Source organism: Salmo trutta, chromosome 38, assembly GCF_901001165.1.
Source record: "Salmo trutta chromosome 38, fSalTru1.1, whole genome shotgun sequence".
Taxonomy (NCBI): domain Eukaryota; kingdom Metazoa; phylum Chordata; class Actinopteri; order Salmoniformes; family Salmonidae; genus Salmo; species Salmo trutta.
This window is the reverse complement of record NC_042994.1, coordinates 1,721,735-1,734,644: the sequence shown is the minus strand read 5'-3', so window position 1 is coordinate 1,734,644 and position 12,910 is coordinate 1,721,735. Positions and strand designations below refer to the sequence as shown.

The 12,910-nt window shown below is 40.9% G+C and overlaps 1 protein-coding gene across 7 annotated transcripts in view; it reads left to right on the top strand.

Moving 5' to 3' along the window:
* The first annotated feature begins 287 nt into the window (after positions 1–287).
* The window catches only part of LOC115178428 (CREB3 regulatory factor), a 28,782-nt gene continuing 16,159 nt past the window's right edge, over positions 288–12,910 (top strand). The window contains exons 1-2 of one of the 7 annotated variants that reach the window (XM_029739610.1): positions 1,258–1,872; positions 2,043–2,229. The gene's annotated coding sequence lies outside the window, so the exon portion shown is untranslated. The other 6 variants (XM_029739613.1, XM_029739609.1, XM_029739616.1 and 3 more) reach the window with 6 other exon arrangements.

The window sequence follows — 12,910 nt, the reverse complement described above, 5'->3', positions numbered from 1 at the left end:
TCCGTTGCCCCGGGTGAATGAAGACGTCACTTAAGGACCAAGAAAGTAGTCTAAAATAAGCAAAATCCTGCAAACCGGGGCACCGGGCCTTGCAAAACGAACTCGACCACTAGAATTGAGCGCTGCCATGAACTCGTATGCCCTCGTGCACCGAGAGCCTGTGTTTACCCGTTGACACAGTTTCCATTTTGCATCAGGAGTTTTCCTCAGTTGCTCTGCGAGCCGAGCGAGCGTGTGTCGGTCCTTTCGCTTTTAAGAGGAGGCCATGTCAAATGTAACCGAGTGTGTATTCCATCATACCATTAACATGTATGCACGATAACAAAACATATAACATCCTCGGAACAATGTTCACGCCTCCCCTCCACTCCAAAATGCGGATGAGAAACTAAAGTGTTATCATTCCGCCGAAAAATTGAAAGTAGACTAGGCTACCAGTTTGCTCTTTTTTAATTGTGAGTCATACGGGCGACACCATGTGATGCGTAAGGGGGATAGACAGCTCGGTGGAGATGTGTAAGTTATTTACGAGCTTCTATAAAACAGAATTATGTTTATCTAGGCATGATGTAGGCAATCATACAAAATGTATTAATTGTGTCTGGTCTCATTTCGAAATATGTTCTGTTTTGGATCAGACATTATCCTGTACAGCCTTGATGTCCCCGTTTGATCAACTATGGACTAGCTCGACACCAGCTGTTTAAAACTAACTTCCTTTATGTGAGGATAAATGATGTGTTTGCTGTATTATGACTTTCGCCGTGTTAAAACATTTGTATGTGCGTAATAATCTTTGGAGTGGTTAAGGCAGACATTTTAGACTGGTGTGGGTTGGTAACCTTGTAGCCTACTTGTCTGGAGAGGATTCTTTCAAGGGGACACGGACGAAACCTAATAAGGTATAGCTATGTAGCTAGTCACCTCACATAAGCTTTGTAATTTACTGAAGTTGGTAGTTATCCCCTCTTGGACTTACCTCGTATTTCGGCTAAGTATTTGCGCTATTATTTTTGTTAAATGATTTTTAGTAGGACCGATACAAAGTATATTTAGGGAGGAGGGTTCAACTGCATCTTGAGAGCGGTGCCTGCTTTTCGATCTCCTGAAAACCCTTTCAACTTTGGCCGTAGGCTATTGTCACTGGCTGTTACTGTACACATTCGAGTCGGTTAGGCGACTGTAGCCTACACAGTCAGGTGTAGGAAATTACAAAAGGGGAAACGAGGTAACTTCTTTTAAATCCAAATATTTTACTCGCAACATATTCGGTTTTTTTTAGGTCAGGGCTATAAAGAATGTAGACTGTAATGTAGGCTCCATTGTGGCGTGCGAAGCCACTCCACACGCTTTCGTGCCGTATTAAAAATTAATAATGGACATCCGGCGTTGCATGGTGCCAGCTGCGCCCCAAATTTATTTTTTGGGGTGGTGTGCGGTGCGCGAGAATTTTGGGATTACCATTGTCTGTCAAATCGAGTTTTATCATATTGGCCCGGTATTTTAGAGATGTTATTACAATTTTAAACAAATTAAAACATTCTTGGCGATGTGAGATGCCTTGCTTGAGCGCAGCCATCGGGTTTTGAGGGTCGTGTGTTCTCCCTCGCTCGGTCTCCAGCCATGCGGGACCCTGCTGTCTGCCATAGCACCCTCCTCTCTCTCTAGACGGTTCTTTATCTTTGTTGTTGTGCAGTGATCATCCAGTGGTGCAGTCAGACCAGACCACTGTGAGACCAAGACGCTGCCCCAAGTTCACATGTTGTGGGTTATTATGACGGGGTTTATCGTTAGGGTGAGGTGATGAGGAAACTGGTTCATTAAGGGATCATCGGATGGGCACGCAAACAAGCGCGGATGAGAACGAAATAGGTTAGTTTGTTTCTCTTTCATTCAGGAGTAAATAAACAAGGGAAGAGAAAGAGAGGGGACGAAAGCTGGGCATTAGTTGGTCCTAAAATACACCACCGTTTCATCAAAAGTCTTCCAGTAATATTCGTTAAGATGGGAAAATAACATTATAAATTACATTATTTCCCCAGACGAATAGACAGTGCGTGCGTCGGACCCAATTTGGGAAATTGGCTTTCCAGACAGTCTCACTGATCGGGCTGGCCTCCGGTCTCCTCTCGTGGCAGTGCAGGCTACTCGGTGCACGCGAGTCGATCGGTTCCACGTTGACATCACGAGCTATCTGGACTGCTCGTCTCTCTCTGTCCCGACTAGCAGGTGCACTTTTTTGACACTTTTATTAAATGCGTAAATGCCTGACCTACTTATTATTCACACTTTTTGTTTAGTCTATATAACGTGTTATGCAACCTAAGAGTGGCATGTAAACAGTATTGTGTTATTAGTAGGACTACTAATGGTAGACTATATGGAGCTTTTGTCTGAAGTGCATAGGCTATGTGTGTGGTCCAATTATTGTAGGCCTCTAGCGTATAGGCTATGTGGCTTGTTCCAATATGTCACACTGCCTTTTGACCTATATTATTCTCCAGGCCTCCGAGACATTAAATATGTGTAAAGTCACACCAAGGTCGTATATGTTGTTGCTCTAGTGATATGGTGTAGCCTATATTGTGTTCCGGGTCGGCCAAGGTCGGGTGTAGACTGGTCCACCATTCACCAACCACACGGATCGGGTATTTCCTGAGCGGAGACCGGACTCCGGTCTGGAGCCACGCACACAATACGATATGTTGTTTACTTTGGGGAATTGTCTCATATACAGGTAAATAGACTATATTAGGCCTAATACATAACCAATTAATAAAGGGGATGGCTGGGAACCTTGATAATAACTTATCAACTAATAGTCAAGTCCTTAATTAGGTGAATTAGGTGAGCTAGTTCAGGGCTACAACAACATTGTAAAACGTCTGGGGTTCCAGAAGATTGGTTTGAAAACCACTGCCCTAAGCTGTCTGTTATTGTGTAGCATATAGCCTGCTGGTCTTGTCCTACTGGGTTTGCGTCCCACATGGCATCCTATTCCCTATGTAGTGCACATCTTTTGACCAGGACCAATAACCTTTTAATAGTTTCAAGGAGATGGGAACCTTGATAATAACCTTACCTGATCTCTATACAGTGTGATTTATTTGTAGTAGCCTACTGGGGTATCTTATTCAATATGGTCTAGAAGCCTAAACTGATCCTAAATCAGCACTCCTACTCTGAGACGCTTTATGAATACAGGCCCTGGTGTTGTCCTCATTTGTGACCTACCACCTGGATTCGGTCTTATGTAGCAACATTTGAATTTTTATTTATTTTTTACATTGGATACAAGTAGAGACTCAGAGTTAGAAGATGGTATATCATACACTGCAGTTGAGGAACAATGGAAGTTGATAAACTTCTAACCCCACTTTTGAGAAAATGTCTCTTGAATGTTTTAGTACACCTACTGGAGAGGTCTTCTTTGTCTACACCCATTCAGCATTGTTCACATCCTCTTAAGCCTTAGCCCCACCCATCTCTTTAATGATTCACGTGAGGCCATGTGCTAAACAGAGTGAGTAGTGTAGTAAACAACCACAGATTTCAAGACTAAAAGTGGTAAAAGTAGTAGCCTACAATAAGGAAAAACTCCAGGTAAAAATACACTTTATCTAGTCCTATATCCTAATCAGACTTTAGTACAGGTCATGTTGTTCTTCACATGACCTCTGGTAAACACACTCTATATCAAATCAAATCTAAGTTGCACAGGATGCAAAATGTGTAAACGGTACAGTGAAATGGTTACTTGCGTATTTGCATAGTAGCAATATCAAAAACAGAAAGTGGGCAGATAAAAAAATATTTTATAATTATTACCCAGACACACTTGTCTAAATTGATGAGTCATGTGAAAGAAACGCTATAACCACCCCCCAGCCACACCTAGCTAAGTGGATGAGTCACTATTATCTACACATGTTCATGAAATACAATAGATGGCCGTAATCACCCCCAGACACTCCTGGCTAACTTTTGTTTAGACATGTAGCTAGCTAGTTAAACAATGAACCAGTATAATCCCAACTCATACTACTACCACCAATACAAACTGATTGTCATAGCTGTAGTATGAATCTGTAGTATGAATCTGCAGGTAGCTAAAGCAAACCAACTAGGTTCAATGTTAGCTAGCTAGCTAACATTAGGCTATAACTAGCAATGAAAATGGATTTCTGATTCTAATAATATTACTACACAAATCATACACGTAACGTTAGCTAGCGAGCCAGCAAGCTAACGTTCGCTAGCTAGCCAATAGTACGCTTTAACTTGCAATGAAAATGACTTTCTGATTAAATTAGAAACCTATAATATCTGAAAATGTAGCTAGACTCTTACCCATATACATGGATGAATGCTTTACGGCAGACTGGAACCTTTTAACACCGTTTTGTTTGTAGCTACATCTTGTTTTGCCAGCATTGTGTCAAGTCACTCGGTTCACACTGACCGTGGCATGTGCAGAAAGTATCCCATCGCAACTTTTTCCAACTGATCTGTCGATAGCGCCTGCTAAATTCAGTGCATCAATTTTGTTGAGAAAGTAGCAAAACTTTTCTAGTTCTCGATAGGTAACGCTATATCTTTCAAGAAAGCTGCAGTACAAAGGATTATCAACACATACTGAGCAGCTCACGTTATAAACAGAAGCATGCTACATGACAGACCAATCCAAACTCATCTCCCAGCATGTCCAGCCCATCCATTATCTCAGCCAATCATGGCTAGCGGGAAGGTTCCTGTCTTTTTCCATGGGTAAACCAACTAGGCTCATCATTTAACAATTTTACTCGTATTTACCAATGGAATACACGTTTGTTATTAAGGCACATGAAATGTTCCAGAAGGCATTTCTGCCAAAAACACATTTTGATAATTTAAAAAAAAAAAGACCTTCAAATACCTCTCCTGTGAAGTAGTGTCATGCGACATACGGCTAGCTTTCTGAAACGGGTCACATTTGACTGGGTCATTAGAGTGTCCTTCTGGTCATTTCATGTACTGCTGTTGTTTTACGGATATAGGTTTAAGTAGCCTCTGTAGAGACTGATCTATTGTCAGTTATTAGTTCCGTCTTCATGTTGAAGGTTAGGGTCTTGGGGGAAGGTAAACTGATCCTATATCTGTCCCTAAGTGGCATTGTCTACCCGGAGCCTTGTTTCAGGAATAGGATAAATTGTCCCAATGACACTGATCTAAGGTCAGTTTTAAGTTTCCCATCTCTCATCGACCCTCATTAGGGCTGTGGGGTGAAGTTTTCCCCAAGGTACCGATCTAGGATCAGCTTCCCCTCCTCCAATCCTTACTTTAACCATTAGGGGGTTACACCTGATCCTAGGTGTGTCCCTAAGGAGAAAAATCTACCTGGTTTGGGTTTTTAGTTAGATGCTGAACTGATCCTAGAGCTGTCCCTATCGGAGCCTCCGGATGCGTCCCAAATGGCACCCTATTCCCTATGGGCCCTGGTCGAATGTATAGGTAATAGGGTGCTATTTAAGACATAGTCCCAGTGTCCAGGCTGGAATGTCTCAGTAAGGCTGTGCTTATGACCTGGTTGGCTGGCACCAGTGGCCTTTGGACTCGGTCTAAGTTATATCAACACTCAATAAATGATTGATAGATTGTTGTTTTTATATTCAGACTACTATGGTAGGCTGTAGGCGGTTATGCATTGCAGCGTAGGCATTCAATTGGACATTTTAGTCATTTAGTGTGAGCTCATATCCAGAGCAGTTTACAGTTCGGATTAGGATTAGTATTAGTATTAGGCAGGAGCCACACTACACTTTTTTTATATCTAGGGCAGTGGTTCTCCAACCTCTCCTCACGGAGCCTCAGACGTTTCACCCTTCTGTTGTAGCCCTGAACTAGCTCCCCTGATTCACCTAGTCGACGGTCTGATGATTAGTTGATGAGTTGAATCGGGTATGCTAGCTCTGAAATAGATCAAATACTTGGAAGGTGCTCGGGGGTCCCTGAGGAGATCTTTTGAGATCCACTAATCTATGTTACTGTATAACATTAGTAGGCTACAGTACAGGCAGTTAGTTACCCCGTGAAGCCTAGTAGGCAGCTAGACAAAATGCATGCATTGTTTTAATATCCAGGCAACTATAGCAATGGCACCCTATTCCCTATATAGTGCACTACTTTTGACCAGGGTCCATATATGGAGAGATTTCAGTGCCAACAGAAGTTTAATTTGAATTCCATTATTTAGAATTTCTATCAGTTAATTGCATTTGAATAGAATATTTTTGAATTCACGAATTGAACACATCCCTGTGGGCTTTACCTAAGTGGGATAACACAGTCTTGTGACATGCAGTAGACCCGGTTCGCACCCAGTCAGTCACAAGAATAGGAAGTGGAAAAGCTGTCCTTAGAAGAACCATGACAAGGCTATTCAATGATATTGTTATGGGGCCCACACGCCCTGCTAGCGTATCCTGCGCGGCCTGTGATCACCACAGAAGGGAACAGAAGACGCGTACATGTTCCAGGGAGTCTTAGCTTTCAGGAATGGGGTCATAATAGCTTATAGCCCAAACCGTTCAAACTCTAGAGTGAAATTCATAGGAAGAACATGCGTTCAACATGCCACCATTGGCTTCAGAAAACAGCCAGAAACCTCTCTGTCTGTACCACTACCTCTGTTTACCACAGAGAGCGTTTGATTCAGAATTTAGAGAAGTGAATTTGAAAACGGAATCTGAATGTGAATTTAGAGAAGTGAATTTGAAAACGGAATCTGAATGTGAATTTAGAGAAGTGAATTTGAAAACGGAATCTGAATGTGTCTAAGAAGTTGAATGGATAATACTGAATTTATAGTTCGTAGACTTGATACACAGACAACCAATGCAATATCTACCATATTGAAACGGAATATATACATATTGCACTTGAATTCAAATACATAGAAATATAATTTTTAAATTGAATGCAATATTCATACATTCCAGTTTCAAATCATTAAATACGAGTTAAATGTATTAATTCAATGATTCAATTTGTGCATTACAAATTAAATAATATCAAATTCAACTACAACATCTAAATGCAAATTCAAATGTGTTGAATTCAAATACAGTTTCTTTTGGCACTGAAATCGCTCCGTAGCAATAGGGCACTAAATAGGGAATCGGGTGTATTTGGGATGCAACCTAACAGTAGGCAGCATAGGTACCGTGACAGTAGGCTAAATGGAGACACCACATGAAACACAGCAGCATAGGTAGAGTGACACATCGTGTCAATAGTACAGGGGTCACGGGGAGGTGAAACGAGTTTGGTGACTCTGGATTGGCTAATGGCTACCTAACGTATATGATCAGAATCTTCCACAGCTATAGCCTGTCTTAGTTTCTACACACACACACACACACACACACACACACACACACACACACACACACACACACACACACACACACACACACTTTGTTTCCTCATTCCTGTTTGCCTTAGGTCAGCTCAGCAGCGTAGCATGATGTTGTTGTTCCTTAAGAACAGTTCTAAGGTCAGTGGTGACCTGTGTTGATGTCAGGGTGGACTGATCCTTGATCTGTTCTTCTCGCTGCTATATCTCTAACACCTCGGATTATCCTGTGTGTGTGTGTGTGTGTGTGTGTGTGTGTGTGTGTGTGTGTGTGTGTGTGTGTGTGTGTGTGTGTGTGTGTGTGTGTGTTAGAGGTCGACCGATTATGATTTTTCAGCGCCGCTACCGATTATTGGAGGGCCAAAAAAAAGGCCTATGCCGATTAATCGGCCGATTTAAAATAAAAAAAAATAAATACAAAAATAAAACATTATTTGTAATAATGACAATTACAACAATACTGAATGAACACTTATTTTAACTTAATATAATACATCAATAAAATCAATTTAGCCTCAAATAAATAATGAAACTTGTTCAATTTGGTTTAAATAATGCAAAAACAAAGTGTTGGAGAAGAAAGTCAAAGTGCAATATGTGCCATGTAAAAAAGCTAACATTTAAGTTCCTTGCTCAGAACATGAGAACATATGAAAGCTGGTGGTTTCTTTTAACATGAGTCTTCAATATTCCCAGGTAAGAAGTTTTTGGTTGTAGTTATTATAAGAATTATAGGACTATTTCTCTCTATACGATTTGTATTTCATATACCTTTGACTATTGGATGTTCTTATAGGCACTTTAGTATTGCCAGTGTATCAGTATAGGATCTGTCCCTCTCCTCGCTCCTACCTGGGCTCGAACCAGGAACACATCGACAACAGCCACCCTCGAAGCAGCGTTACCCATGCAGAGCAAGGGGAACAACTACTCCAAGTCTCAGAGCGAGTGACGTTTGAAACGCTATTAGCGTGCACCCCGCTAACTAGCTAGCCATTTCACATCGGTTACACCAGCCTAATCTCGGGAGTTGATAGGCTTGAAGCCATGAACAGCACAACACTTGAAGCATTGCGAAGAGCTGCTGGCAAACGCACTAAAGTGCTGTTTGAATGAATGCTTACGAGCCTGCTGGTGCCTACCATCGCTCAGTCAGACTGCTCTATCAAATCATAGACTTAATAATAACATAATAACACACAGAAATACGAGCCTTTGCTCATTAAAATGGTAGAATCCGGAAACTATCATTTCGAAAACAAAACGTTTATTCTTTCAGTGAAATACGAAATCGTTCCGTATTTTATCTAACGGATGGCATCCCTAAGTCTAAATATTGCTGTTACTTTGTACAACCTTCAATGTTATGTCATAATTAATTACGGCCTTTGTTAGGAATAAATGGACTTCACACAGTTCGCAATGAGCCAGGTGGCCCAAACTGCTGCATATACCCTGACAGCTTGCACAGAACGCAAGAGAAGTGACACAATTTCCCTAGTTATAAGAAATTCATGTTAGCAGGCAATATTAACTAAATATGCAGGTTTAAAAATATATACTTGTGTATTGATTTTAAAGAAAGGCATTGATGTTTATGGTTAGGCACATTGGTGCAACGACAGTGCTTTTTTCACAAATGCGCTTGTTAAATCATCACCCGTTTGTCGAAGTAGGCTGTGATTCAAAGAGAAATTAACAGGCACCGCATCGATTATATGCAATGCAGGACACGCTAGATAAACTAGTAATATCATCAACCATGTGTAGTTAACTAGTGATTATGTTAAGATTGATTGTTTTTTATAAGATAAGTTTAATGCTAGCTAGCAACTTACCTTGGCTCCTTGCTGCACTCGTGTAACAGGTGGTCAGCCTGCCACGCATTTTCCTCGTGGAATGCAATGTAATCGGCCATAATCGGTGTCCAAAAATGCAGATTACCGATTGTTATTGTTATGAAAAATTGAAATCGGCCCTAATTAATCGGCCATGCCGATTAATCGGTCTACCTCTAGTGTGTGTGTGTGTCAGGGTTTCCATTAGTAAAATGTGGTGCCGGGCTTTTGACCGGCAGCATTTTAATTTACCGGACATTTGAGAAATGTACCGGGCCCATCTGCATTGGGTGCGTAACCTGATCAGGGTGTCCACCCACGGTGCTCAGAATGACAGAAATCACATTCAGATTATGGTAATTCATCCTAACAGAACATGAAACTTGAGGATGCAATGACGCTCATCCTTCTTACCGAATTCTGATGCACACTTTGAAGATGTTAGAATAACTGTCCACATTTACTTTCCCTCAACCAACAAGACGAGTAACAAACAGTAACATCACTAGCCTGTCAGTGTACTGTCCCCCATAGTAGAAACCTATTCTATTGGTCAACTTGTGGAGAAAGAAATAGCCTATACCAAACAGACTCTGGGACGGCTGTGGGAAGATAGATCCCAAATTCATACAACCAGTAGGACCAGGCTACATCAAAAGAAAACTTAAAAAAGCAATGAGGCTGATGCAACAGATCAGAACGTTTAGCTTGTTGATAAAGGGCAATATGGAAGACTTTATAAAATAACTGCTTCCATGTTTGTATGGTGGGATGTTGACGAGGCTACTTTGAAGCAAGGTAAGACATGCCTCATAATATGAAGTAAAGCTTTCAGGTTTCAAACAATTAAGTATATGTTTTCAAAATGCATGTTACCTCCAACTCATTGCAAAGTGGTGGGTGACACGCTGAAGCCTGCCTACTGTTTCCTATGCACTGGAATGGTGAATGGGAAATGTCTTTAATTACCAGTTGAGAAATACAAATAGTAGCTCTTTTTAATTGTGGTCATCAAAACTGTTTTTAACACACAATTGTATTTAGAATAGTTGCGCAATGATTGGGCTTATAAAAGCATGTTTCACTCCAGCAGCAACACGCTGTTCGAGGAGCTGTAGCAGCAGCTCTCGTGCTGTCTGACAGATTTTCTGCTCAAGCTAGGTTCTGTATCTGTTTGCTGTGCGCGTGTGATAAAAAGCGGCAATTTAATTCCACTAAATTATGCAAATGAACCTATAGACAGATAAGCATGACCTGTCAAATGTATTTAGATCAACTGGTATTTCCATTAATGATTTGGCAAAAAAAACATTATTTTGCAATAGGATTTTTTTTTTTCTCCCCCAAAATTTGTCGGCGGGAATTTAAAATTATCGGGTTTCAAGTTTTTTGTTGTCCAAAAGCCAGCTATTACCGGCTAACGGAAACCCTGGTGCGTATGTCTATACATTCCATTCTATACATTTTTTCTATACGTTCCATTCTTTTGTTTTATACATTCCATGTTATCTGTTGTTAGTGGAGCACTGTGGGACAGCCTTATGGGTGGATCCCTATAAATCTTATCTACATCAGGAATGCTGTATAAAACTTTATGGGTCACCTATGATCACATAGCCACCCTCTAGGGGTGGATCTCAATAGTCATAAAATATCTAAAATGCCTCCCTCTCCTCTATACCAGGGCCATATATTAACATGTATATACCAGTCAGAAGTTTGGACACACCTACTCATTCTAGGGTTTTTCTATATTTTTACTATTTTCTACATTGTAGAATAATAGTGACGACATCAAAACTATGAAATAACACACATGGAATCATGTTGTAACCAAAAAAGTGTTAAACAAATCAAAATATATTTTATATTTGAGATTCTTCAAGTAGCCACCCTTTGCCTTGATGACAGCTTTGCACACTCTTGGCATTCTCTCAACCAGCTACATGAGGTAGTCACCTGGAATGCATTTCAATAAACGGGTGTGCCTTGTTAAAAGTTCATTTGTAAAAGGTTTTTTCTTAATGCATTTGAGCCAATCAGTTGTGTTGTGACAAGGTAATGGGGGGTATACAGAAGATAGCTCTATTTAGATAAAGTCCTTAAGCAAAGATAAATTATTGATTGACCTTCATGTCTTGAAGTAATGATGGACTGCAGTTTCTCTTTGCTTATTTGAGCTGTTCTTGCTATAATATGAACTTGGTATTTTACTAAATAGAGCTATCTTCTGTATATATAGTTTTGATGTATTCACTATTATTCTACAATGTGGAAAATAGTAAAAATAAAGAAAAACCTATAAATGAGTAGGTGTGTCCAAACTTTTGACTGGGACTGTATATATGGCTGTGCTCTTTACATTGCATCGTATCTATCTATATTTGGAGTGCTGTGTGAGCGTTGAAAGGAGTCACCTAAGGACATAAGCTCTATGGGTGGGTCTCAATAGTCTTCACCCTGTCTCCTCTCCTTCTTCTGGTCTGGTCTGATCTGAAAACACAGCATTTGTCAAAGGGAAGTAAATCAATGTAATATGTATAAATCCAATCAGGTGTCTGCAAGATTCTAAAATGGATTAAATATAACAAATTCCTCTTAAATCTACACACAATACCCCTATAATGAAAATACATTTTTCACAAATGTATTAAAAAAAGAAAAACAGAAATACCTTATTTACATAAGTATTCAGACCCTTTGCTATGAGACTCGAAATTGAGCGCAGGTGCATCCTGTTTCCATTGATCATCCTTGAGATGTTTCTACAACTTGATTGGAGTCCACCTGTGGTAAATTCAATTGCTTGGACATGATTTGTAAAGGCTCATACCTGTCTATATAAGGTCCCACAGTTGACAGTGCATGTCAGAGCAAAAACCAAGCCATGAGGTCAAAGGATTTGTCCATAGAGCTCAGAGACAAGAATGTGTCGAGGAGCAGATCTGGGGAAGGGTACCAAAGCATTTCTGCAGCATTGAAGGTCCCCAAGAACACAGTGGCCTCCATCATTCTTAAATGGAAGAAGTTTGGAACCACCAAGACTCTTCCTAGAGCTGGCCGACCGGCCAAACTGAGCAACCGGGGGAGAAGGGCCTTGGTCAGGGAGGTGACCAAGAACCCGATGGTCACTCTGACAGAGTTCCTCGGTGGAGATGTGAGAACCTTCCAGAAGGACAACCATCTCTCTCAATCAGGCCTTTATGGTAGAGTGGCCAGACAGAAGCCACTCCTCAGTAAAAGGAACATGACAGGCCGCTTGGAGTTTGCCTAAAGGCACCTAAAGACACTCAGACCATGAGAAACAAGATTCTCTGGTCTGATGAATCCAAAATTGAACTCTTTGGCCTGAATGCCAAGCTTCACGTCTGAAGGAAACCCGGCACCATCCCTACGGTGAAGCATGGTGGTGGCAACATCATGCTGTGGGGATGTTTTTCAGTGACAGGGACTTGGAGACATGTCAGGATCAAGGGAAAGATTAACGGAGCACAGTACAGAGAGATTCTTGATGAAAACCTGCTTGTAACGGTCGTCGTATGGAGTAGACCAAGGGGCAGCGGGTTGAGTGCTCATATTAACTTTATTTGAGACACGTAACAAAAAACAAGAAAACGAACGAACGACAAACGGTCTTGCAGGCTACACACAGCAGTGCAAAAACAACTTCTCACAAAGG